The sequence below is a fragment of the Platichthys flesus genome, chromosome 6 (assembly GCF_949316205.1).
Source record: "Platichthys flesus chromosome 6, fPlaFle2.1, whole genome shotgun sequence".
Classification (NCBI taxonomy): domain Eukaryota; kingdom Metazoa; phylum Chordata; class Actinopteri; order Pleuronectiformes; family Pleuronectidae; genus Platichthys; species Platichthys flesus.
Window position 1 is genome coordinate 19,613,097 of NC_084950.1, and position 27,217 is coordinate 19,640,313.

Genomic DNA, 27,217 nt, shown 5'->3' on the forward strand with positions numbered 1-27,217 from the left:
TTAAAGGTGTAATAACAGCTCACTCTCACATGAGCGATTAAAATACATATCGCATTTATGCTATCTATTCTAACTCAGGGCAAGCTTGAAGTTCCTCAAACACACACACACACACACACACAAAAACACACACACACACACACACACACACACACACACACACACACACACACACACACACACACACACACACACACGCACACACACAGGACCGTAGGGATAATCTACTAAGCAGCATCAAGGCTTCTCAAGCAGATGCTGTGCTAAAGAAATTTATTTTTTTCCTAATGTGAGCCCCAGCCTGGGGGAGTCATTAGGGCTAATACATCATTTACTTTAATGACTTCCCTTTGTTGCACTATACTTATGAGGACTTTCATTAACCACAGTCATCCCCTAAAACTCTCCTCTCCAGTCAGTTCTTCATTCAAATCTAAATACAAGCCCAACTTTGGAGGGTTTCCCTCAACGTTCTGTCTTCACGCAGCTAATTGGTCCCTGTAAGTCATCATACACAAACACAAAGGCGTACACAAACAATGTCATGAACACACACACCCACATAAAATAGTGCAGTTATAACTGACGAAGGGGAAAATTCCAATGAAAACTGTGTCAGACTGTCAGGAATTGTTTTTGCTCTAATTTCCTGAAAACAGGATAAGAAATCCCCAACCACATACACACAAACACAAACCGCACACAAGTGCAGACAGACAAACAACTTTTGTGAGGTAAAACAGATTGCTACTTCAGCGCTCACTAAATAACGGCAGGGTGTCTATCTTTGAAATATGCAACCTCCTGCTAGTGCCCTCAAACATAAATCTGACCCTCAGTCAAATGTCTGAAGAGAAAGTGCAGGGCCACAGAGTGAAAGTGTCTGTGTGTGTGTGTTTGTGTGTGTGTGTAGGGGGGGCAGCAAAAGGTGTACATAATATACATTTGGAGTTGATAAAGAGATAACAGCCTGAAACCAAAAGCCAGAGCCAAGCAGACTGAGAGACAGAGAATGAATGTGTGAAGAAGATGTTTAAAATCTGTGAACAACAGAGCGACAGAGAGACAGAATAAAGAAGGGAGTGAATAAGAAGGAGAAGCATCTGTGTGAAGCTTAGATCTAAAGTGTGTGTTGAGTACTATGTGCTCTCTAAAACTCGCTGTACCCACTGATACGCGCAGGTGTAAAGTAAGTAGTAATGTAACATGAGGGCTTTTCTTAAAGTGCACCTGGAGGTCGCGAGGTTCTGTGCAATGTGGTCTTTTACTACCTGGGTTAGAATGCAGCTCCCACTGACTCTGCTCTGCAGCTTAAATCAGGGGTGGCCAGTGTCAGGGCATGAAAGCTGAGACTTGCGCCCCTCTGACCTGAAGATGCTGCAGAACCATTAATAGAACACTAATATAACTACGTAACTTTCTCCCGTAGATTGTCGTTTGCCAAGGAGGTGAGCACAAGCTTAACTCTGCTTTAAGCAATAAACTGCAAATAAGAAGAACCTGACTATATTAAGCAGCCAAAGTTGATCTGTAGCTTTTGTTTGTATTTTGTTATTTAAGCCTCAGATGGTAAGGGGGGTTAGGATTAGGGGGACAAGGGAGTGTGTATTTTCTTGTTCACCTGTTCAAATTGTTTGACTGGTTTTAGTCATAGACAGGAGTAGGGCTAGGTTCTGTTGGCCGTCACATTTTGCTTTCAGTTGAAATAATAATAAAGGCCACAAAACAACATCTTGGACTCATGAATGCATTTTTTTAACGCGGCATCTTTAAATTCTAAATTGACAACAGTTGATATATGTAGCTTTTCTCTCAGCTCTCTGGAACTTTTTAGCTTCTTTCAGCTCCTTGTTTTGATGTATTCACCACATATATTAGTCTTTTAGTTCAGTCTTGTCAGTGATGTTTCCAGATATAGCTGGCGGCTGTTTTGAATGGAGAAACTGTACCAGACTGAGCAGTTTTCAGGTAGTGAGCGTTCCTGTGTTTTGGGGGCTTAGCTTTAATGAGAGGGCGGATGGCCAGGGGTCTATTTTCTAAAGAGTAGCCTGCTCTTGTTATCTTTTGTAGGATTAACAATCCTGGTTTTAGATTCAAGATTATAACCTGAAGGAATGGCTGAAATTATTCTAATCCAGCATCCTCAGCGGTTTGATAATTCAAGTTGCTAAAGGAGAATTTCTCTACAGATTGTCATTAATCCTAATGAGAGATGTGGTATTAAACAGTTAAAAGACTGTTACTACTGAAATGTGGAGTTTAAAGCCTGTTTGAGAAGAACGATTCAATTGAGCATGTTTTTTTTAGGTATGCATAGTTAGAAGGCCTGATTTTTTGCATTTGTTACTATATGAGACCTCCACAGCTCCTGTAAGTGAACAAATTATATAAATTTAATCTGTTTTGAGTCTCCAGTCGTGATTTATTTATTTAGACAATTTTAACCGGTGCTATACGATGCTCCACTCATACACCTGATTGGAATATTGAAACAGCCACAGCTGTCGGCACGAGGTTTTACATTTCTCCAGACCTTTGTTGTTTGACACAGCGGTATGAGTACATGAGATCATAAGACCCCAGACAACCAACAAACAGCGAATCGCTAATCCGCGATCAACTCGTGCAATCCACACTGGAGCGACGGAGAGCAGGAGAGGGAGAAGACAGAGGAGAGCCTATATTTAGCGGACAATATTGCTGGTGCTGTGTTTACAGGGGGGGCTTAGGACTTGGGTTTCTTGGAACTGGTGTCTCATATGGCCAGGAATGCCTAGCCTCATAACTCGCTGCCACCGATATGGTTTCATCATGCAACAGTATCAGGGTTTGTTGGTAAGCATGCCACAAGCCCTTTTGTGGTCGGTCCGTGTACTTCATGCAAAAAATCTCATTACCGGAGTTTAGACGAATCCATTGTTAGACTCACATGGCTGAAATGTTATGGGCTGGGTTAAGGAGCTACTGTGGTTTTTTTGGTCACATGACATGTTGGTGTCAGTGATGATTTCATTTTAACACTGCAAACAAGTTTTGGGTTTGTTTTGCTTTGTTGCTAAAGCTGCTGATCATTTATAGTAACCAAATTACAGCTGATTATCAGGTTAGTTATCTGGCTGTTCACAAAGTAACGGGTTGCTGTGTATATGGACAAAGGCAAAAGTGAAATGTAAGTCAACACAATAATTAGGAGCAATAAAGGAGCAACTATCATCCAGCCCATTTATGTGTTGCCACCAGCCTGCAGCTGTTATTGTCAGGATACGAAGAAAAACAGAGAGATACTGCTCTGTATTTAGGGATGACAACAATACAACACTGTTGTTTGGCCTGTTCAGAATCTTTGTAGATGATGCTTTAAAAAAATGTGTGGGTGTTATTTATTTGTCTTAATTTTCCGAACAATGTACTCTCTTGGCTGCAGCAACTCAGCCTGAAAATATCCGGACATCCTCTTTGAGATCCAGGAAGAAATTGAGAGATTATAGCAGAAGGAACAACCTTCTCCCAGAGAGTCCAAACAAAAAACGTGTTTAGATACAGGTTGATGCTCTGAGGAAACCGTAATGTGACAATAATGTGACACTGACAGTTGAAAAATAAATTCAATCTGCACACACATCTCCCTGAGGCGCTCCAGAAGCCTTTTCATATTGTCAGACATCTAGAAAAACATCTACTTGTTCCCCTGAAAGTGGTTCTCCTGTCTGAAATATTTCTTGGTAAGTGATACAGCTGAGATTGCCTGGTTGATAACTACACACAGCACGCACTGTTGAGTGAAGAATTACAATTTTCATACATTTCAGAGTTTTTATTAGTGTGAAGTCAGTAAGATTACGCCACAAGTATATGGCTAGCAGCCTGATGATACAATCTCAGTTGAATGCATGTTGTGTTGTGTTGTGTAATTATTATAATAATAGTATATTCAGCAATGATACTTCCTGTTCCCTTTGAGCATTTTGGTTTAGGTTCTCCTGTTTCCTTCGCTGACTACAGACATTCTAACAGACTTTGATTCAAAAACACATTCAAAAAACTGATGCTGGTGGACAACTAGCTAGGTCCCCCGTCTGAAACGTGGACAGTAACTTAGAATCCCTTTGTGAGAGGAAAAAAAAACGAAAACCGGGGTCAGAATTTGGCAGGAAAGCGTTGTTCAGATCTGGCCTGAAACCTGGCGACTTGGCAGAAACAATCAGGCATTGTGGAGTGTGGACGGAGAGGGACCTGTGACAGATGAGAGCGGGAGAGAGAGGGCCCCCTCTTAGAAAAACAGTACACAAAGCGCCATTCACAACCCAGGTCCCTTCTGCCACTTGTGGAGCAAGAGAAGGGCTCCGACAAAGGCCTCCGACTCAACCAATTGGGTGTAAAATCTCCAGCAGTCCCAGCTGGATAGCTGAGGAAGTGGGAAATACCAAAGAGAAAGAGAAAGAGAGACACTGAATGAGAGGACAGAAAGAAGACTGAGGACTTTCGTTGAAATTGTTCATCTGTGGGACCGTCTAAAACAAGGGGATGCACTGTTTGAGTTTTTAAGGTCAAATAGAAGCATTGCTCTGTGCAGGCACTGCAGCAACACAAGCTATGTTGTTTTTAGATGTGTAGCCTATATAAAAAAACTGCTGTACAATGCCATTTGATTTCTTTTTGCAGCTTGAGTGATAATTGTTGTAGATTCACAATTTCTAACTGTCCTATTAACGCAGTAAGAGCAGCGATGTGACACATCAACATCGAACTAACATATTCCCCTGAGGCAAGAAACAAACCGTCATAGTCATTATATTTACCATTGTATTTGGAAAATGAACACACCAATAAAGTCTGCACAATTTCATACAAAAGGCAAACTTGCGATAGGTAGTAAAGCTTAAAGTTAAACCAGCAGTCAGGTCCAGTCATTGTATTATTTTTCAAAGGGCTAAACTGCAGGGCTGTAGTGCTTCACTTCCAGAAAGTTGAGAGACATTAAAGAGACAAATACAAATTTGAATTAGAAAAGTCCAAATCCAACCATTAAAGACTATTGAATTAGAGCTGGAGCTTACCCTTCCCATAATGCAACTTCATGGCGTCTAATGAAGTCGCCTCCTAAATGTCTGCTGCTTTTCTAACTGCTTCAGTGACATTGTTTGGTGGCCATCAGTAGAAGTCTGTGGTTGCACCGGGCAACTCCCAGGTGTGAACGAGCAGCAGGGCGTTGCTTAAAAGAACATGTGTGCTCAGTTATTTCCCTGGATAAATAAATGAAAAAAAAAAAGGCTTGAAGAGAATTGGCCTTGTGTGAGAGCGGCTCTCCCTGCTCCTAAATCTTGGGTCTGTCTGGACCTTCATTATATCATCGCACAGCGCTGCAAACAGAGGGCACTGTCATAGGTCAGACATGTGGAATGTGAACACACACACACACACACACACATGCTGCCCTGTTTTCTCCCAGAGATTCTCCTCTGCCCAGCTCGTTTTGCCCGAAATAGACACATTCAATAGCAACACCAGTTACCCCCAAACCAGCCCAATGCGTCACTGCCATAATAGCAAGAAAAGCAGTTTTGTTTCCTGAAATTCCAAACCATTAACATGGTTCTCACTGCCAGCAGAGCCAACAAGTGGCTGCTCTATTTCAAAGCTAGGTGCTTATCGCTTGCAACTGTGCCTATTCTCTGACATTTTCATGGCTTAAGTGAAACAATGAAGGGAGGTGAGGAGAGGCCAGACGCAGGGCGAGATGGTCGGGTCACAACGGCGCGCACATCAATCAGCCGTCACGACCAAATCCCCTCATGATTATCACGTAAACAGAAGGCATTGTGTGGACATCAGCGTTACACTGAGAATCTCTATGTATTTATGTCGTTAGAAAGTATTAGCAACCCACAGGCACTCAGAGCAGATGGGCATTATTCAGGCAGGGTACAAGGTATGACTGAATTATGTCTTCGTGAACTGACCAATTTCTTTCTAAAAGAGTAAGATTATAATGCAGTTAAAAACTTAAACATTAGTATGTTCTCTGTTTTAACCTCGGTTAAACAAAGTTACCTTATATTTCTCTCTCTTAATTACCTAGAGTTACAGTTTATGTCCCCATCATCAACACTATTACATTACAGAATATTTAATAAAGTACCATTTCCTCTGCAATATGTTTTTCCAGGGAAAAATGCAAGTAAATATATCCCTATTTAGTCATTTTTGTATAGCCAGTTTCTAAATCGAATTGAAAGGAAATTGCCCACCTAGTCCTCATAGCTGTCCAGACAAAGAAGTGCTTCAAATCAGAGGGCAAAGGTATCAGAGTAAGGCCCACTGTGACTGACATGTAATGTCTGGGACCCCACACCAATACAAACATGAGTTAGTCACTGGGTCAGTGATTCAGCTACATTGTACTGGATGCATGAGGGAGATCCTCCTAAAGGATGATCGTCCCCTGACACTGACTCTTCAGGAAAATTGTTGTTCTAGAAGTTTCACTTTAATCTCCTCAGTTTTAAGAAAAGTCTAAAACTGTCAACAAGGCAAAACAAGACTGTCTAAGGTTGAGCCTTTTTTAGGACAGAAGCCGGAGTTGGAAGTTATTGGATATTGTGCAGGATGGTAACTTTTCACTAGGGTTATACTCTTTAATTTCAACAATCAAATGATATACACTAAGTAAAGGTTTTGAGGCAGAACTAGGTTATAGAATGTTTTGTTTTGAAACAAATATTGATTGAAAATTGCAACAACAGACTTTTTTGCAGTTTCCACAAATGATTCATTAATCATCAGGCAGACAAAGCATTGCGATGTAAGGATTTTGTCTCTCGTTGGATGGACACCTGGAGCAAACATGGGATCTGATGTCTCCATTAGTTCCACTGATGGAAAATCTCAATTAAAGCCAATGATTGAGCACTCAAAAAATGATGAATGCGTCGTTTGTACAGTGAGTTTAAACACACACCACTATGCTGGCTCTCTGTGTCCAGGCTCTGTACCTCTGTACCTTGAGACCAAAACCGCAGACCCTCCGAAATCCAGAAGCGGCCTTATTGACCAACACCCTCCCTTGTGCTTGTTATTTTCCCTGGCACGCGAACACACCCCTTGCTAACACAAATACAGTACACATATACATTTATCTGCTTCATGGCAACGATACAGAGTAAACCATTGAAGAAACCATTGAAGACCAAAGTCAACACTCGGTGGCTCAAAGGGACTGTTTGTCTGGAAACTCGCGCCCAGTTAGAACTTGGTCAGTGTGAACATTTTGTTTCTTAATCCTTAAAGTAGACCACATTATCAGGCATGCCATCACTACCTATAAAACATCAGACACAGAACCATACTTCATAGAAATAACCCTGATAAATCGGCACAAGGCATCTTTGTGTGTTGACAGCCAAAGTATCACAGTCAGAAACAACTGAACTTGCTGTTGATAATGAAATGTTTATATGAATCCTATTATCCGGTGGTCCTAGACCTTTAAGCCCCAATCAAATTAAACTGTGAACCACTGAAAGACTTCAAGATATAGTACTTTTATGTCTATGTAAAAACAGTGGTTTGTGAAGCCTCATCTCACCATTGCTACAATTGAAAATAGATTAGACTAAACCAAGACTAGAACCCTGATGAGCCCCCTAAGTGTTGATTTTCAAAATTAGAACACACCAAAATAAAATCAGGAGCAGTGTCATATCTGTATTAATATATATAACTATGTCACAATCAAAGGTAAAGTTAGGGCTCAACATTAGATGATACAATATCTATTTTAGACAAATATCATTTCACCAACTTGAACATAGTCTGAGCATAACATTTGAAATTTCAGGAGGTGTTATTTTACCCTAACAAATCAGGAACTTAAATATGTTATAGGTAAGGCATGAAGAAGGAGAAGGTAGCTTTTAATTCTTCAACAATGAACATTTTGTGCATCTTGTTTCTTCATTTAAATCCACACATCGACATTTGCTCTGCTATCCTCTCTCTCATCAGCTCTTCCTCCTCACCTATTTTCACCTCTGATCTATATCAGCTTAAAGCATATGCAGCTCGTCATTTGTCAAACTCCTTACCGGATGTAATACGCATCAGCATCTGATGTAGCAGCTGACCACCAACTGTCCTCTCACTTCAAGCCACTATCCTTATATCACACCGGTTATTGCTGATCTCTTTGTGGACCGACATAATGCCACTGTGATGCACTAATAAGCTTCTTCCACAAGTTCTCAGCTTTGTAGTGCTTTGACCTTTCCATATAGTTGACAAGGATGAACAGTAAACAAGGGGGATCTTGTATCCCTGTCGCAAACCAGGGGGAATCCTATGATCTTGAGAAAAGAAACTATTGCAAATGTATTTTTCCAGGCAAGAAAAACATCCAATGGTTTGGGAATATATGCAATAAAGTTTCAATATTTGTTCAAAACGACAATGTGGATATTTATATAAAGTACCTAAGGAATGCAAATGTGTTTACTGTGCTTTACGTCAAATAAAATATCCAGATTGAGCGTTCAAAGCAGGATAATGTTGCAAAGGCTTAAGTTTCAAAAGTGTCATTGGCAGTCTATTTCAGGGTGACATCAACAGTCGAAAGTCATGATAGAAGCCTGTGGCAATGCGACAGCTGCCCTCACACATTTTTCAGAGTGACTGCATTAGCCCTGAGGCTAGTGGCGAAAAAATGTGATCTTCAATAAATCATTACAGGGCACATGGGTCTCAGTGCAGCTGAGAACAATAATCAGACGTTGTTTAGTGTTCTTCAACGTTTGCTAATTTACAGCATTTGTTCAACCCTGTTTAACATTTATAAATCAGGGAATGTAGACTTAAAGTGACATGATGGCACAGAGGGACTGAATCGCTCTCAAACACTTTGCACAAAGTGGAGAGCGGTTATAATAAATGTCAGTTCTTTGGTGACACAAACACAGAGCGGAAGCATCATTGACCATTCACATGTTTGTTATTAGAATAAAAACCAGACACTCAAAGATGTTCGACTACAGAGTACAGACTTTCAAAGGATCAGAAAAACTCGTTGTCTAAACTTTTATTTTAGCCAATTTAAAATGATCTACAAAAACGACTATGAATAATTCAGCATGTATTAAATCTTTAAAATGGTAGCACAAAAATGATGTTAAAAGTAATCGTAAACAAAAGCATTAGAATCAAACAAGAAGTCAGGGTGTAGCATCATCTGTCGGAGCGTCCAAACAGGTGGCTTTCAGAGCACCCAGGAGCCTTGAAAGCCTGCTAATCCCAGATTAAGACTGACAAGTCATTTCACTGCATGCCCCCATTGTAATCCCAGTTGCCTCTCTATCCTCTGACAATGAGCTTTGTTCCCTATCTGAGAAAGAGCTTTGAGGACTTCCTCAGCTTTCCTAACATGAATAGGCTGCATTATTCAGAGACATGCTACTTTTGGTTAGTCGATTAACAACACATTTTTATTCAATTATTGACCGGGCTGAATGTGTAATGTAAACAGATGGTTGTAACAAGTTCTCTGTGCTATACCGCACAATATAAGGAAAACATGCGATATGCGATAACTTTGTTGAATAGTGCGTTGATGAAATGACTTGCGATAAATAAACAAATGCTTAAGGATATGCTGCTTAAGTCTCACTGCTTGGTTTCACTGATAATAGGGACCTAATCAGTGAGTAGCTTATGCAGACACTTAAAAAACATGAAAAGCATCATTATCATTCCAATAAATTCCACCTGGCTACGGCTACAGGGACCACGGACAGCTCCACAGACGAGGGAGAAAATTGGGGTCTTTTCATGCATGTTTGGATCATGAAAATTATTTTTTACTGTTTATTTATTTATCATCTTTGTCATTAAGCACACCGCCATCTCCTCCAGCTCCGTGAACTTTGACCAAGTTTACAGATTCTGTTGTTTTTACCAAGTCTAAGTTTACACACATGTCCGATGAGACTGTTTGTGTGTGTGTGAGAGAGAGAGAGAGAGAGAGAGAGGGAGAGAGAGAGGGAGAGAGAGAGAGAGAGAGAGAGAGAGAGAGAGAGAGAGAGAGAGAGAGAGAGAGAGAGAGAGAGAGAGACACACACTGACGCACAATAACAGATAGAGAGAGAGCAGTAGAGTCAGTGTGTGTGTGCGTGCGTTACTTTCCCTCTGGTTATGGGACTATCATAAATAAGCTACGCAACTCTTTTATACAATCAACCACTTATAGTGATGAATTTGACCCTGGACAATTTTCCGCAGTAGAATATAGCCGAGAGCGAGATTTGACCGAGCCGTCTCGTAATTCTCTGTTCTCTATCTATTCTCTTCTTCCAGCAATGATTAATTGACACAAAAACCATTCAACGATCTGAATATCTTAAATGTATTACTTAGCAGCAGGGCTCCATCTGATTGGCCAAATATAGTGACATGCAGAGCGTGAATATGGCACCATGGAACACCATTTATCCATCATATTTGTCGGTCTCTTAAGGTAAAGTCTGCTGTGTTCAGGTTCCTAATGGTTTGTTTAAATGATAATATCATGTAGAAGTGAAGCTTCTCTTGAACTCCCTGTGACTGCTGGGGGTCATGCACAACCAGCCCTGGAACACCATGAAATCTTCTCTTGTCCAGGAGCAGTTGTCTTGTTTGGCAGCTGGAGGCACGTCAGTGTCCCTCGGCATGTCGAGCTGTCACAATCCACACTAATCCCCCCGCGGTGTGTCCCCTGGACTCACTGAAGCCAAACATTATCGAGTGCACATGACAGTGTTTAGCTGTATGTGTGTATTATGGGAAACAGGCGGTGTGATTTGAAACACTTATGTGCGAGTTGATAAGATATACCTGATACCATGGAAGAGCAGCCTATATTCAATAAACACATGGCAGAAATGTTGAACAGGCAGTTCTGTGACCAGTTCATACCAGCCAAGAAATAACAGGCGGGGAGAGTGAACACTCTAATACACGCTCTACCTTTTTCTGCAACACAAACATAAGCAGGCATATATAAGAAGAAAAAGAAATGTACACAAACACACACACACATACACACACACACACAGTTAAAGCCTTGAATGTCGAGAGATGTGTGTGTTACGAGCTCAGTCTCTCTTTTACACAAGTGAATATACATTGTTCACAGTGCACAAAGCCAAGCCATGTTAATCAGCCTGTCAGAGCGGCTGTTATTCACATGGGCCTAAGCCCTTGAATCAGGGCAAATATTTAAGACTCAGGTGGAGCTGTTCAATCCGACATGACATGACGTCAACAGAGGAGAGTCTGGGAGGTGTGCATTAGGCTGTGAGCTTTTCATATCAATAGTGTTTTTTTGCTGCTCAGCTTCATCATCTTCATCTCATCAGCATTTAACACTGTTGTGATTCTGTTGTACAAATGGTTCAAAGCTTTTACACTTGTTGTGTACGAATAGGAACAAATAAAAGAGAGAACCTTAACAACAGGAGATCAACAAAACAACCCAAAAAAATCTAAAGACCACACATCACAGTTCTGCGTGCACTGAAAATGCTGATTCACTACTTGCAGTAAAAGAACCTGGAACTGTACGATTACTGCTTTAAGTTAATGTATAAATATCCCCAGTCCTCTGTTGTTGATAGGACCGTGAGTGGAACAGTTAGTCGTCCAGCTGTTCGGATTTTTGTCGCATTAAGTATCTTATCTGGACAAACCTCTCGTGAGACTCACACAAGAATGTCACAGTTGCTGGAAGCAGCGTTTTTAATATAGCAGCGGACCCCCTCTCTCTCTCTCTCTCTCTCTCTCTCTCTCTCTCTCTCTCTCTTTAACCATCTCTCTCTCCATCGTAGCACTGGGCTGTAAATCACAATTAAGAGGTTCGTTAGATATGGCTGATTTATTAAGACCCTGGGCTTGTCTCTGGGCCTTTCGACCATATATTAGCCGAATACAAGATCTCATACATAGTTATGAGACATGCTGTTTACTGTATGGCACATAGGGTCATATGCCAATAGACATTAATTATTGAGCAAGACTCCATACGTTAAATTATTAGCATCCAGATGATAAATCATTTGCGTTTGTATATATGTACTCCCTGTGGTGACGTCTGTACGCAGCAGTTTTCACTGCATATCTAAACACGTTTCTTTTATTAACAACAAATTGGCAACGGCATCAAAACTCTGTCTCTATTATCAGCGAGTGATCCAGAATTTGAAGGGGAGCCAAGTGTTTTGGAGCCTCGTCCAAAGGCTTTAACAAACACTCAAACACTGTTTGCCCTGCTCAACACACACACACACATAAATTTGTCTTGGGTTCATATCACAGTTACTTCAGTCTAAAGTGTCCCTGGCTCACATAATACCATATTGTTTCCCCTGAAAATCAAAGTGCATTTATCGCACTGCGTATCAACTAGTGTCAACAATGGCCTGTAAACACACAGGAGCCTGATAAGGTGGTGTATATACTATATTCATTTCAAAACGTAAGGCTCTGTTAGTGCGCATACAATTCCACAATCCCTGACCCGCTCTTCCTGTCCTGCCAAGACTGACTGACTGTGTCCAATTAATTACAACAACATGGGAAAAGCGCTGGAAAAACATCCTGAAACCACAATCTATACATTTTGATTTCCTAAACGGCCTTTTAACATGCTAGGCCTGCATCCCAAATCTTTCTTTCCTTTCTCTCTTTCTTTACATCGTTCTCTCCAACATACCAGCATGCCTGCTCATCCCCTAGCACCTCATGGCCCCAATCACTGAACCTCAAGGGAACTGTAGAAATAGTTCTGGATTAGTTGCAGCTTGAACAGGTGAGTGCCAACTTGTTCAGGCCTATTTATAGCGAGCATGAAATCCTATTGTCAAGAAGGGAGGAGGTAGAGGGCGGTTTACAGATACAGCGTAGATGTGAAGGGGAGATAAAGAGAGAGAAAGGGAGTGTTGGCTCAGTCAAAAGCCTTCCTGTTCTTAATCTAGACACTGATCTCAACTAGCAAAGATCAATTAGACCAAGTCCATGTATTCTTGTAAAGTGACATAAAGACAGACAACACAAACAGTCGGTTTCAGGTGTGTCTATCTGGAAAGAATAATGAACTAAAAGGAGAAGCCTTCTCAGGTTGTTCTTTCAGCTTTAAGATTTCCTCAGTTTTTTTTTCTTCAGCTCATGAAATAAAATGTTACAATATTCAACAGAATAAAAGATCAACCTGGATTGACTCTCAGGCAGCAACTCACAACTATTTTATTTTTACCATCATTAGGGAAATTGTATAAACGTGAAAGAATAATAAAAACTACCCGTTAAATTGACTTTTTCGCCCAATGAACATCAAGTATCACAGATACTCAATGTACTGTGTTGTATTAGAAATCCAGCAAATATTCCCAGATGACAGCTTGCTTGAGAAAATGACATCTTCCCATCGAGTAATTGTAAGCAATACCTTAGACACATAAATACATACAGCAGATACATTAACAGTTAAGTCCAGAACCCCCCCCCCCCCCCCCCCGCACACACACACACACACACACACACACACACACACACACACACACTGATACACACTCGCACACACACACACAACGCTTTCCCCTGGCTGACTCCTGGTACATGACTAATTGATGGTGACAGAGAACAAAGGAGAAGATTATGGGATTGAGTGTGTGAGACACAGCCACAGGTCAGGAGGCGGTTTAGTCTCTAACTGTGATTACGGAGGAGCAGGTGTCACCAGAGGACGCAGCCATAGCCAACACTTCCACACCCTGCTGGGCGGCTCCCTGTCAGTCCCAGTGAGTCAGGGCTGCTGAGTGCACGGCGTTTGTGTCACTTTGTAAAAACCTGCAGGACATCGACGGACACCTAGTGTCGGCAAGACAAAGTAAGGTGCTAAACAGACAATACACTGTATCATGGGGCTTTATAGGGCTCTTTACATGTGACCCCTCCAGTCAGAGATGGCATTACATGATTCAACTTTATAATACAGTCAATAGCAGGCATCAGGTTTCAATGCCTTCCTCTCTTCGAGGGAAATATTCTTCATGCCTAATTAATTCAAATGAATTTAATGGGTAAAATCAAGCAATCTTGACAAATTATAAAGGTAATTTGTTCGTATGAATTGTGGCTCAATTGTGACTAAATTGTGATCTTGTCAGCTCTGAGGAGCATCGTGTCATTAGCTTTCCTCGTCCGACCCTTTTATCAGCGCAGCCTCTAATTGCTTGACGGCTCAGTTGATTTTGAAGCTAACCAGGAGCGATGTCATCCCTCTGCTCTCGCTACAATGGGGCTCATTGGATTACGTTCGAGCAGGCTTTGTCAAAAGCTGGTGCAAATCTAATCAAGCAAGAGACCTCAATTATGTTAGCATGTACTTAAACGAAGAGATCACTGAGAATAGAGGCGGGGGTGGCCAGTGTAGGAATGCAATCAGCAGCCATTAAGGCCAGTTCATTTTGGCTAATGCTTTGAAGCTTACAAGTGAGACGCAGGAGTTTTACTGTACTGAGAGTATTCCAATGAGGACGTGAGGTTGTTTGCGTTGGTGTTTGGTGGTAAGCCACATTCAGGGTCAGTGAAATAGTGCTCACAAATGGGAAGCTGCCACAAGTCTCTTAGAAACAGGTGTTAGCATTGCAGCCGAGGGGATTGTTGCAGAGAAGGCACTTGGTGCCCTGGCCTTCCTTCTTTCTTCCTACGTGGGCACCACTGCATTCAAACACAAAGCTATTTAACCCTCTGCTTTTTGATAAGGTGTTGACAGAAGCCAAACATCCTCCTCCACCTGTGGCTCGTTGAAGAATGTGAAAAGTGAAGCATATTGTTTGGAGAAAATAATATGCTGGATGATGATCTAAGGACCAGGTGGCGTCCCCCTATAACCCTGAGCACACCAGCTGAAATTGACCCTGAACTTTGACCTTGTCGACCCGCAACAGTTAAAACAGGAAGCAATTGTCCCGAGTGTCAGCAAGTCGGGTGGCATTCCTAAACGGGAATCCTGAAGTGCGAGCAGATAACAGCCGTCACAAAAGAGATGAGATTCAAAATTTAAAACGTGAGCACCTACTTGTAGAAAAGACGATAAGCTGAATTCATGTTTGTGTGAACGCAGGCAGATACACGCAAGCTGGATCGCTATCCAAATTCTTTTTATTGCTAATTGGGACATGTATATACTACCTAAAATTTTGTTGGTAAAGGTGATTCAGCTAACAGTTACTTTAACCAGTAGTGACAGATTCTTGAAACAATTCGTATTATTCCTGCAGATGTGATATCTGTGTGTGTGTGTGTGTGTGTGTGTGTGCGTGTTTGTGTGTGCGTGTGTGTGTATGTGTGTGGGCCAGTGAGTTATGTGCTTGTTCCAAATACTTTGGTAAAAAACGGTTATGTGAGAAGTCGGTCGTACGTCCTGTCAACAGAACTTTGAAGGCATAAAGAGAAAACTCTCTCTTATCAGGCAGAGGAAGGAAACATGCTCAGTAAAGGATGTTTGCTGATCCCTCTGATAATCTCTTCAGTTACATTTGTTGGTGCATTAGCTGCTGTCACACTCACATTGAGTCGAGATATTGTGAAAACATTGCAAACATTGATCTGATTTTTTTCCTAATACATTGGAGAGGAACGGTGACAACGAGAGATTGAACCTTTAGAGGTTTGAGTCCAAAATATGAACAAGGCTTTAACCACTTAGAGTAGCACGTCAAACTGTGACATATTTCACCCCAAAGGCTTTGATACAACAGTACCATCCATATACGTTACACTGTATTCCACCTACAGTAACTACTCCAAATGGACACATATGATGCTATGATGATGCCAACCAGCAGCCACCACTTTGATAACACACTGGCCGGGTTTAAGGAGGTGTGAATGTGCGGCCTCCAGGTGAAGCAGATCATCACAGAGAAGGAGCCTGCGTCTTTGAGGATAAGTATTTCCCTGGATAAACCAAAGGTTAAAATATAGATCAAACTTCAAGCTGCTCACCCCCCCCCCCCCCCCCCCACACACACACACACTCTCCCTCAGCCTCCTCATCTAGCCTGTACATTACCTCATCAGAAGAGGATCTGCCTAAAACCACAGTGGTCACACAACAGACAAAAGCGCTCATCTCCAGGAAGCCGCTGCCGCTGCCTTGTGGTTTTGGAGAGAGGAGAAGACAGGGGAAAAAGTGACTCAGCCCCACGGCTCCTTTCTTCTCTCTGCCGACTTAGGGATAAATGGAGGGATAAAGCGCAGGGGGAGATAATATTTAGAGCAGGCCCCATTTCAAGGGCAATAGAAGAGAGAAAGTGGGGTATGAGCTTGGGTGGTTTGGGAAGTAGCCACGAGGCTCGGCCTGTACTGTTGCTGGCAGCCGGCCTCGTACCGTGGATTTATGTGTAAGTGGGGAGGAACCGCCGCTGGCCGGGCCCTGCCTTTAAGCCTCAGCCGCGCTGCAGCTCCACGGGCCTCCTCAAAGCAAACCAGATGGGCCTCAGACGGGATGTACATGAGGCATGAGTGTACAGAACACAAACACGCATGCGAGCACAAACACAACTAAATGGACACAGACTCAGCCTGACAAACAACTAAATGCATAACACACAAACATATGTACTTATCGCACATGTGCTGGTGAGCCAATGTGCTGACCTTTGAGCGTGGCTGTAGCAGATGGCTGAACTCCACTTCTCGTTTCCCACCAGCAAATAAGCTCCTTGCCGCAAACTTGCAAGGCATTCTCTCCACTCGGGACCTAAGTGGACATTTCATATGTGTGGACAAATCAGATCAATTAACCCAATGTCCGGGTCAAGAGGACATAATAGCTTACTGTTAACATAAGGTTAAGTACTGAGAAACTACACTAAATTTTGTTAGACGCTGCCCATTAGTGGCACTGATTCGCCTTGCACTGTAACACAGTGAAGTTCACTTACAAAGCTGAAGTAAAAAGGAGAGGAGCAAAAGAGAACATTGTTTTGAGGGGAAGCCAAACAGGTAACCTCAGTGGGCTCATTAGCTCATTAGCTCATTAGTTTACCACAAATCATCCCAGTGGCTGCTTGTTGTCTGGTCACTATTCTAACTCTTTGCAAATGACTGCCATTACTGCAGCCATGTGTAATGAGAGAGTCCGCAAATAGGCCGGTCGTAACGCGTGAAGCCGCTGGATTTTTTTTCTCAAAGTCCGTCTTAAGCTGTATTTGTAACTGTGCAGTTTCAGCATATGCTTATATATCTGATGAAAACACATATATCTATAAACGCCCTGCTAGAGTACCGCATGAGATCTAATTCTCCTAATTTGGCTCTAAACAAACTTGGATTCACAAATAGAAAATCTGAATCAATTTTTCCGCACTCCGACGGTAAAACATACTCAAACCATTAAGAGCCCGTGTCAAGATAGATTTTTCGAACCGTCCACTGACGTCAGATCACAGGGAAACATTAGTAGTTAGCCCTTGATTCTGCAAATCCACCGAGGCACAGCGGCGGCCGTCTCTCTGCCAGAGTCCATCAAACAAAGGTACCATAAATCGCTGCTGTCACGACAGGATCTGTGCCCTGTAAAGACTTTAATTTTGTTAGGACCGCTACCTGTCATCCCACCGCAATGTAATTCAATTTGAGAACCTATCGCATGTTAACAGAGGCACAATAATGTGATTTCAAGTTACCAGATAAAATGATAAAATTAAGGCAGTTTGATGGAATTAAAAGGGAAGATTAGTGTTCTGTTTTTTTCCCAGTCATGACCAAATTCCTTTCTTTAAACGCGGTGCAATTAGACAACGAAATAACTTACATTAGGTCAGTATTAACTGTCGTGATCTTTCTATTATTTTACAGCAGCTAAGGGATCAAATATAAATTACTCAACAATGTAGAAATATTTAGAGATCCACTATTTGCTTAATTTCCTCTTGATCAGTGTTTTCCAACTTCTTTGACTCTTTGAAACAAGTAATTGCAGAATCTTGTCACCGACCTCATTGGTGGTTTGTGACCAGTTCAAATAGACTGAAGCCTCCTTCTCAAGTATGAAAGAAACAATAACAGTGGAAACGTCCAGCCTCCCTATATTAATGAGCAGCAACCCCACAGTGTTATTTAATGCCAGCCTAACGTCCGGGTTTAGAACCACAGCTCCACATTTTGATACAAGGTGATTTACACGAGCCATAAATCAAGTCCTTGAAACTGAACTCGATGACCAGGACACAGATTATCACCCACAACAAAACACTGACGCTCATCTGTCCACTCTGCAAGAACGATGCCAGTGAGAATCAAACGGACCACTTGTTGACCCAGCAGTGACACAGCTCAAGAGCCACTAGAGAGGGCCGTAAGAAGTATTCTTAAACAGGGGGATTAGCCAGATGGTCAGATCACTCTTTTCTCCAACCGCTCCCATCTGTACATTTCATATGTCTCCCTGTCGCTGCTGGAACCATCACGATCGGCCTCACCAGCTTCATTTGAGCTAGTGTTACCTACAGCACTATTTGACTCTAGATATAATCTTTATTGCTCACAGGGAGAAAGTCCATTAAAAGGCAAACTGTAGGTCCTGGTGTTGAAAGGTTCCTGGGGTGATGCCTGCGAGACTCTTTAAAAGACCCTTTTCTTCACCCGAGAGAAAGCAGCCATTGAGCGTGCACAGGGCAGAATACTAACTGGAGTGGAGGTCTCTCCATTGCTGTGAGACAAATCAGTAGGGTTCTGTATGTGCCGACGGAGGGGAGTCGAGGTAGCGGACATGCACAGAGCTGACTTCTGTTTTGTTGGCATGGACTAACACACATACACACAAACACACACTATAGTGCAAACACTCGCTGCTCGGCTAAAACAACCACTGGTGCAAAAAGTGGCATGTTCAAACACCGGCAGTACTGCTCCGCTCTGCTCCGAGGAAACAACCAGAGAGCATCCTGTAATGGGATCACACCAGCTGTGATGCCCTGTCAACACGCTGACGTCCCGACCCATGAGTACCCAGCATTCATTACTACATTATTACATGAGTACTCAAGACTCATGGGCCCGACCACACCCTGTCTTTAAATGCGGGCCTCGATCTTGATCTCCAAAACCTGACTGCGTTATGCACGGTTGTGATGCTATTGTGTTGACAAATCCTGTCAACAGACAAACAGACTATATTCCACTATATCCACAGACCTCATTTCACCATGATCACTCAAACACACATACGCACGCACACACACACACACACACACACACACACACACAAACATACACACACACACACACATACAAACTGACAAGGTGAAAACAATACAAGCTACGTGGTTGCTGCTGGTAATAATGGGTTCTCTCGGTGAGCTTATTATCTGCCATTTGATGGAAGTAAACCTCCAGAGAGCAAAACAGTGGCACAAAGGCAGACAGTAGCTTGCTGTCTTACAGAATACCTGCAGAAATCCATTTCATTTTTATCAGACGATGAGGCAAAAACTTACAGAAATAAGAGACTTCAACTCCAACACCCTCTGCTCACTTCTGGATGACTTTGAAATTCATGAATGTCACCTGAAAGAGAAGGAAACAGAAGAAAGAGATTAGGTTGTAGTCAGCATTAAAAAAGGGTCAGTTCCAACTTATAGAAAATAATATCTTGCATGAGTCGTACTCAGATTTCATACAGAAAAAAGTGAAAGGGATTTCATATTACTGTAACTTTTCTCCATAGAAATGTTCTACCAATGAAATCTGTTTTGTGCAAAGCCCTGAAATGTAAGTGCACCAACCCATTGAAGGACGAGCGTGTGGCCATACAAATCAGGAAAACATTTTAATGAACACTGACTAAATTCTTCACATCGCTCCAGCGTTTGAATTGGATCGTGTTCTTCCTGGAGCGCGGTGAACACCCTGTCGGCTCACCTGAAGCCGCTCTGCAGTGGATGTTCAGGACAGAACAGAGGTCCTGTGTGAAGAACCAGCAGAACCAACAGAGGATCACTGTATTTCCCTCACAGCAGTTTTCACTGAACAAATAACGGCACTGGCTCAGCCACGCAAAGTCGAAGAAATGACAAACAGAGTGATTCTTGCGAGTGGCTTTGAAGTAAAACAGGCCGCAGTCTCTCTTAATCCAGTTAATGAAGTTCTTTTTACGAAAATTATCCCAATGAGAGCAGGAGCAAATACTCAATTCTCCATTTCTGGCCTGTTTGGATTCAACAGACCATTCTTACAGTGAGAGCTTAACTGGGGTCAGCCTTATTATAGCTTCACATGCACACAGCCCCTCACTACAAACAGACGTTCTCCAAAGAAGGGTTATAGAAGACACATAATAACATTAAAGTTGAAAACTGCAGATCTCTTTGAAGGTACGCTGCTCAGGACAGGAAGGCCCTCCGAGGGCCCCAGATAGAGAGAGGATGGGAGGCAGTCTTAATTGAGAGTGGAAGGCCGCTAATGAAATAAAGGAGTGAAGAGGATATACACAGACTAAGAGAGGCTGTGTTCACACAAACAGCCAATAAAACGCACACAAGGGCATTTCTCTTACACTATGCATCATGGCCGCGCCTTAACACAGCATCTTAGTTGTACAAAGAGCACAACACAAACACGCCTTTGATTCCACAATTTGAGGCTAATTGAGAACAATGAAGAAAAAAGCCCACACTGGTCGTCTATGATCTTTTATTTATGCATTGAATCAACCAAATGATTCTCTTGGATGCATTTTTCCTCTCAGGGCACAATTAAGGGCAATTCTGACCAGAACAGCTCAAAGGCTTGCACGCTAAGAAAGTTGTTGTGATGATAATAATAATAATGATAACAAATAGTCGGCAAAAACACACTTCTAACATCCCTGCAAACATTACTGTAAGACGTAACTTCTTTCTCTCCCCCCCCCCCTTCTCTCTCTTTCTCTCTTGTAGAAGTATTGTCCGACAAAAGTTTAACAGCTCAAAAGATTCCAGGAGCCACCTCTGCAATCAAGCGACTGCGAGTTGGAATCCCATGCGCCACATTGGTACTCGTGCAGCTCTCGCTGACCCGTCTGAACATGTTCCAGCTGTCTTCGAGACCAGTTATTCTGTCCCGCTACACCAGCCCGCCCCCCCCCCGACCCCCCCCCCCCCCCTTATTCTTCCCTCCATTCCTGCGCTCCACATGCCTTGCCACTCATCTGCCGATGGCAGATCTGACACCTGGAGGATGCTGGGTAATCAGAGAGACAGCTGGCCGCCCAGCGCAGAAGGAGCCTCAAAGTGCACATGAAGCAACAGCCTCGTGTGCAGCCATACAATCCCATATACACACTCACATGCATCATGCAGAGAAGGTCCCTTACATTTTATTTCCATTTTTTTTGCATATGGTGATATGTGCGTAATATGCTGAACAGATACAAGCAACCGCTTTTTTTTTTTGTGGAGTAGAATCCAACTTTGTTAAGTTGAAGTCACCCACCGAACAATGCAGTGACAGGTTTGGTGAGGATGTTAAATATTAAGATGTTTTTATCAGTTATTGCTAACTGTGTGAAGGAGTGGTGCCATATTGCTGTGACTGAAGGTGTGGCAGGAATCTTCATGCATATAATTTGCGGAAATTCAAGCTTCTACATGTGCATATTAACCCTTTGTGAGCCGCAGCCTCCAGACATATTATGCTTGTTTGATAAGATATTAATTGATACGATCATATTGTTACAAAAACAATGAACACATTCATTTTTCTCCCGATGTGAAACAAAGTTGACTAAATGTCAATGTTATCACGTAGAAAGTGATATAACAGGACACACCACAGACTATAACTTATACGATACATTTAATTGCAAATATTTGCCACGTAATAAGATATGATGATATAAGAAAATAACCTGATCTTATTATATTCCACAGCCCTGAAGTGTGATAGAGAGAAAGACACTTCAGAAAGTAGACCGAATGCATCACTGAGTCACAGACAAGCTGACACAAACTCTCAGACAACAAGCCCATTTCTTCTTCTTTCTTTTGTTCCCTGTACTTTGCATACTCCCTCTTAAGAAAGCACATTATGCCTGTTTTTCACAAGGTTCTTTTCTCTCCCGGTCGCAACCACTGCTCTTCTCCTCCACCTCCGAGGGGAGATGACATAGGAGAACCCAGCAATAAAGCCATGTCAGGCTCCTCCTGACAACTGCAGGAAGTAACAGCTACCTTTTTGGCCCACTGTCCAACAGCTGTAAAATGCCACATGTTACCATTGAGCCAGCAGCAGCAAGGCACCTGTCTGCACGGGATCCTGACAGCAGCACAACGAAAGGCCAGAGCCGTCCTTTTGGCAAGAGCGAAGCCGTGACATCATAGCTTCACCGATTGTAACAGGAGAGGTGAAGAATATGGCGCACAGCGAGGAGATGTACTTTATTATACTCGGAGCAAGGCCCTGCACCTGCACAATGAATGCACGCATTGACACAACAAAATATGCACAGTCCCAAATGCTGTCTTGTTGCAGCTGTCAGCAGCACTTGTGCAGACGCGGACACACTGGAGTAAGAACAATGGAACTCTATGAGACAGAAGCCCTCTCAATGAGCCCAACGCCACATGAGGCTCCGTGCTGCCACTTCCATGTCTGCACCGTAGGAAACGGAGAATGGTTCCAGCTAATCATATGCAAGAGTGGATTTCCGTTGACCATGACATGATAAGCTAATAACACATGTTGACTCTTGGAGGACCTCATGTTTTATTACCTCTGTGTTTTCACACAGGGGCGACTCACCTTCCAGATATCACTGAGCTATGTTCACACTTAGTCTGGTAGAATAGGTTCCCACTGGATTTAAGGATTTTGTCATTAGGCTTTAGATAAGAATCCTTAACAACAAGATAATCTGCTTCAATAATACATTTTGAAGAACTGCTGCTGGATTATGTTCACTGTTAATGTGTTGGAGGGGTTGATCCTTGCAGAGTGACATCCTAAACACCAGGGGTATGTTCGAAACAAACTAGTTCATAGGTCATGTTGTCCGGGCTTGTCTGAAGGCAAAAATGTTTATAGCTGTTCTGAACAGCCACACGCGAAGACAGGCTGAGAACCTGGCTGTCGCAGGAGAGGCCTGCAACACAATAAACATTCAAATAAAAGAGACAGACGTATATTTAAAGCGCTGCTGCTGCTGCCGAACTCATTCATACGAAAACAATTAAAGCAGTTGTGTTGAAAAAAGAAAAGAGCTTATGACTCTCAACCTCTCGCGTAAGTGGTAGTGATTGTCAGGTTGTCGGTTTTATACAAATAATTATAACCTTTCAAAAACTGTTAGTTGCAGAAACTGCCAAATCTGACACCGAAGATCCAACGAGCACTTGAACTGACTCGTATTGGCCCCTTCTCTCGTGGGTTGGGTGCAAAGTGCCGGACTTTGTTTGCATCTTGTGTCCTAAGTGCGGTTGTGTTCAGCTCTGCTAAAACCCTTGAAACGGTGGGGGAAGGAAAACATTTCAGCGTAACTGTTTTCGGGTTATGTAGATAAAAAGACGGGGTTACAGATATGCATGTGGGTGGGCAACCCGTCGCTACTCACGACACCTTTAATAAGTGGAACGAGGAAAGCGGATGTTCGCATGAGTGAAAAGCTTTTGTGTTTCCCTCACAAAAGCCCTAGGTGAACGTTACAGAGGCCTAAGTGACACCTTGTATTCTCTCCAAAGTCGCTGTTAACATGAAATATTGCTTAAGTGGAGGGTGGGAGGGAGCGCCAGGGTTGGTTGGGGCAAGCGCCAGCACATACATCTAAACCTCGCCCCTCCGCTCACTACCCTTAGGAGATTACATTATGGCGCTCGCCATTGTGCCGCGTCTTCAAGACAAAGCCTGTTCCACTGTGCAAACAGTGCGCCTTGGAAAGATTGTAAAAACAAGAGGTGAATGTCAAAGGCAGAAGTGAAAAGGATCTCTCCCTTCTTTTGTCAAGCCGGTGAGGTATGCACAAACACATCGCTGCGTGACAGAGAAGAAAGGAGGGCCTTGTGAGGGAAGGAGCCAGGAAAAGTTGGAGCGTCTTTGCATGAAAAGGCCAATACCGTGAGAAGTCGCCTGGCTGACTCCTGGGTCTATAGAAAAAGCCCCTCCACAAGTATTTGGGAGAAAGACCCCCAAAACACACAAGGGACATCCCGCTAAAGATGAAACCCAAGGGATGGAATGATAACCTGTTGCTGCAAAGACAACAACTTTCTGGAATTTAGAATTTAAATATGGATTTTTTTTTCAAACAAAAAGAGATCGCACAAAACAATGTTTTCATCAAGACAGTCCATTTCCTTTATTTGCTACAAAGTGATATCAGATGTACGACAACCAGCCAGCCACTGCTAAGCCTTTCACTGTCCCGGCCTGAAGTCAACTTTGTCACGACCCAAACAAGGCTTTAACTGTCAGGGGGAATTAATGAGGGCAACCTCGGCTCCCTCTAATTTACAAGGCCAGCGCCAGCCTGTAATTAATTGCTGCGTGCATAAATGTAAATGAGTCCGCTGGGGAAGCAGAGAGAAGGAAAAAAAACGGCTGTCAGGCCAATATTCCAGCAGGGAGCAATCTGCGAGAGAGGGAAATGATTTAGAGGACAGCGCACAAATCTGCTGCTCAGTGGAACACGGAGAGGCCGACTGTGAGTGGAGGCTCGTTGAGGTGGAGGGGGTGCTTGTCACAATTTGGCTTAAAAAAAAAAAAAACAGAAAACCTGTGGCGACAATAAATATCGACTGTTTCATCTCAATCTCCTCCTCCTCCCACCATATGTCTACAATTTGAATTCATAAAAGAAATCCAACATAGTTTATCTGATCTACCAGAGCTGAACTCCCGCACCACACACTGCTCTTACTTGTTGCACATTTAATTTGACAGGTACGTGATATGACTATATAACTAATATTTAGATATTTGTAGATGAGGATTTTGATTTTCCACGGTTGTAATGTTTCTGTGTCCCCGACAGAAACAGACTTCTCATCTGAAGGTTATTGATCTTTCAGGCGCTGGCTTTTTTTTCTTATTTGATTCCATCTCAGTTTGGAGCAGGTTTCAATGAAAACTTGATTGAGGGAAATTCGATGGATTAGCACATGAACACATTTGCAGCTGGAAGTAAAACTTTGTGGGCTGCAGAAAAAGCTTTGCAGCCCGGACTGGGCACTTTGGCAGGTTAGAAAAGTTAACTTGCACATTTTAGAATTATTATGTTCAGGTATTATATGTGTGATATATGTCAAACAAGTCCCTTTAAGAGGTCATTATTTTCTAATGAAAGTATTTGGGTTTTGTTCTCTTCAGGGTGACCACACCGTGACTCCCTCAATCCTCCCCGTCATTACCTCCACCAGCAAAAGACACGATGCCGCACAATCAACGAAAAATATGAAATCAAGCCGAGGCAGGCACAACAAATATGTCATAGTTTGTGGCGGCCATAAAAGCAGCTTTAATTCATAAATCTCCTGCATATAAAGCCAACACTTAACTCTCTTTGTGTGCACCAGGAAGAAACAGGCACAGGAGCTATTGTCCATTGAAACTTGCACAAATGTGAGGAAAACACACGTGAAATCCACAATGTATGGGTCAAAGTATAGTGACACATTGAGACCCACACGCACGTACACACACACAGCATGCCCCGCCGCAGCCACAATAGCGTCTTTATGACATAAGCTCCTTTTCACAACAGTGCTTTAGAGAAGGCAAATGAGATTTTTCCTATAGCTGGCCTCCAGCAATAACAATTGACATCACAGGCCAGCCTACGTACAGTATGTTTCCCACATTAAACCGGGAGACACAGTGTAAGCTCCTTGAGAATGAGACTAAACAGTTTGCTGAGGCAGCGATTTTCCCTCCTGCTATGGAAGCTGCTCCAGACGGGAACCATAATCTAGAGCGTGGCAAAGGGACATTTTATTTGGTTTGCGAGCCAAGAAAAATGAGCCACCTCTAACAGTGATGCTGATATGATTGACCTGATCGGTTGTGTCCGATATCGTCTCATCTCAGACGCAACAGTAAAATCTATAAATTTGCTCCCAAAAACGTTGGTAAACATCAGACGCACAGAAAAAGTACAGCAGCTGGGCGCCATGGAGTTGTTTCACATATTTCGCACACAGGCACACACACACACACACACACACACAAACACACAAACACACACAGTGCTACTATCACTAAGTATAATGTGCACTCCTGTGAAACCTTGGGGCACAAATGCCAGCAGGCCATGATGCCGCCGTCCGTCCACCATCTGAAGTGTGTTGGCTTACGTGGCGGAAACCTGAGGTCTGATCCCAGTCAGCGTGATACCCAAGACCAGTGCCACTCCCCTGCACGCCCAGCATCACTGAACACCACGCTCCGCGCTCCTGCTAATCCAGTAGCGTGTACAGGACACAGAATACCATATATACAAATAGACATGAGCCAGGAGCATGTAAGGAGCATGTCATTTATGAATACTGGCCCAGGCGTAACAGCCCTGGGAACTTCATGATATAGGGAATGAACCTGATGTGCAGGTCTCACAGAGACAGGCTGCTCTCAGAGCTGTCCGTCAAGCGGCTCGCGTCTATTCTGAGCCACATCGTCGATATTCAGCCCCCCTCATTTCCCCTCTTTCTCCTTTTATTTCCACCGTTGCCTTTATCTCTCCACTGCGAGCCCATGCGCTCACCACCATCTCATGATGACAACGGCTCAATTAAAGACTTCTTTGGGGCCAGGAAACCATGGCAACGCCCTACGCAGACAAGCTGGCTAGCGACCAATTGGATTTGGGCTTTGGCTTGGTGGGTGGGACCATGTTATCCTGGCACTCACTGCTTCGCCACAGGGTCATTTCAGAGGCCTCGCACCCCGAGCCGCGCTGCCACTCCCCGTTACTCCAAAACCACCGCGAGTGGTAAAGTGAAAGTTAGCTCGCCCGCCCTCAGAAGAGGGTGACGCTTCCACAGATGGGCGGAGCGGAGAGCAATCCAATGATACTATGTAAATATGAGCTGTGAGTACGATACCACCAGGCTTGTTTGCATTTGTCTGATCTTTTTCATCAATCTATTTGACTTTGTTTAGCCACATAAAAACAATTCCATGCACATTTCTGTACAGATTTCTGGAAAGGACGATCTAAGTT

At 43.0% G+C, this 27,217-nt stretch overlaps 1 protein-coding gene across 3 annotated transcripts in view; it reads right to left on the reverse strand.

Moving 5' to 3' along the window:
* LOC133954866 (transcription factor SOX-6-like) overlaps positions 1–27,217 on the reverse strand; it is a 101,021-nt gene that overhangs the window by 65,632 nt on the left and 8,172 nt on the right. For all 3 annotated transcript variants that reach the window (XM_062389403.1, XM_062389402.1, XM_062389400.1), the window contains exon 2: positions 19,527–19,596. The gene's annotated coding sequence lies outside the window, so the exon portion shown is untranslated. The remainder of the gene's footprint in view (positions 1–19,526; positions 19,597–27,217) is intronic.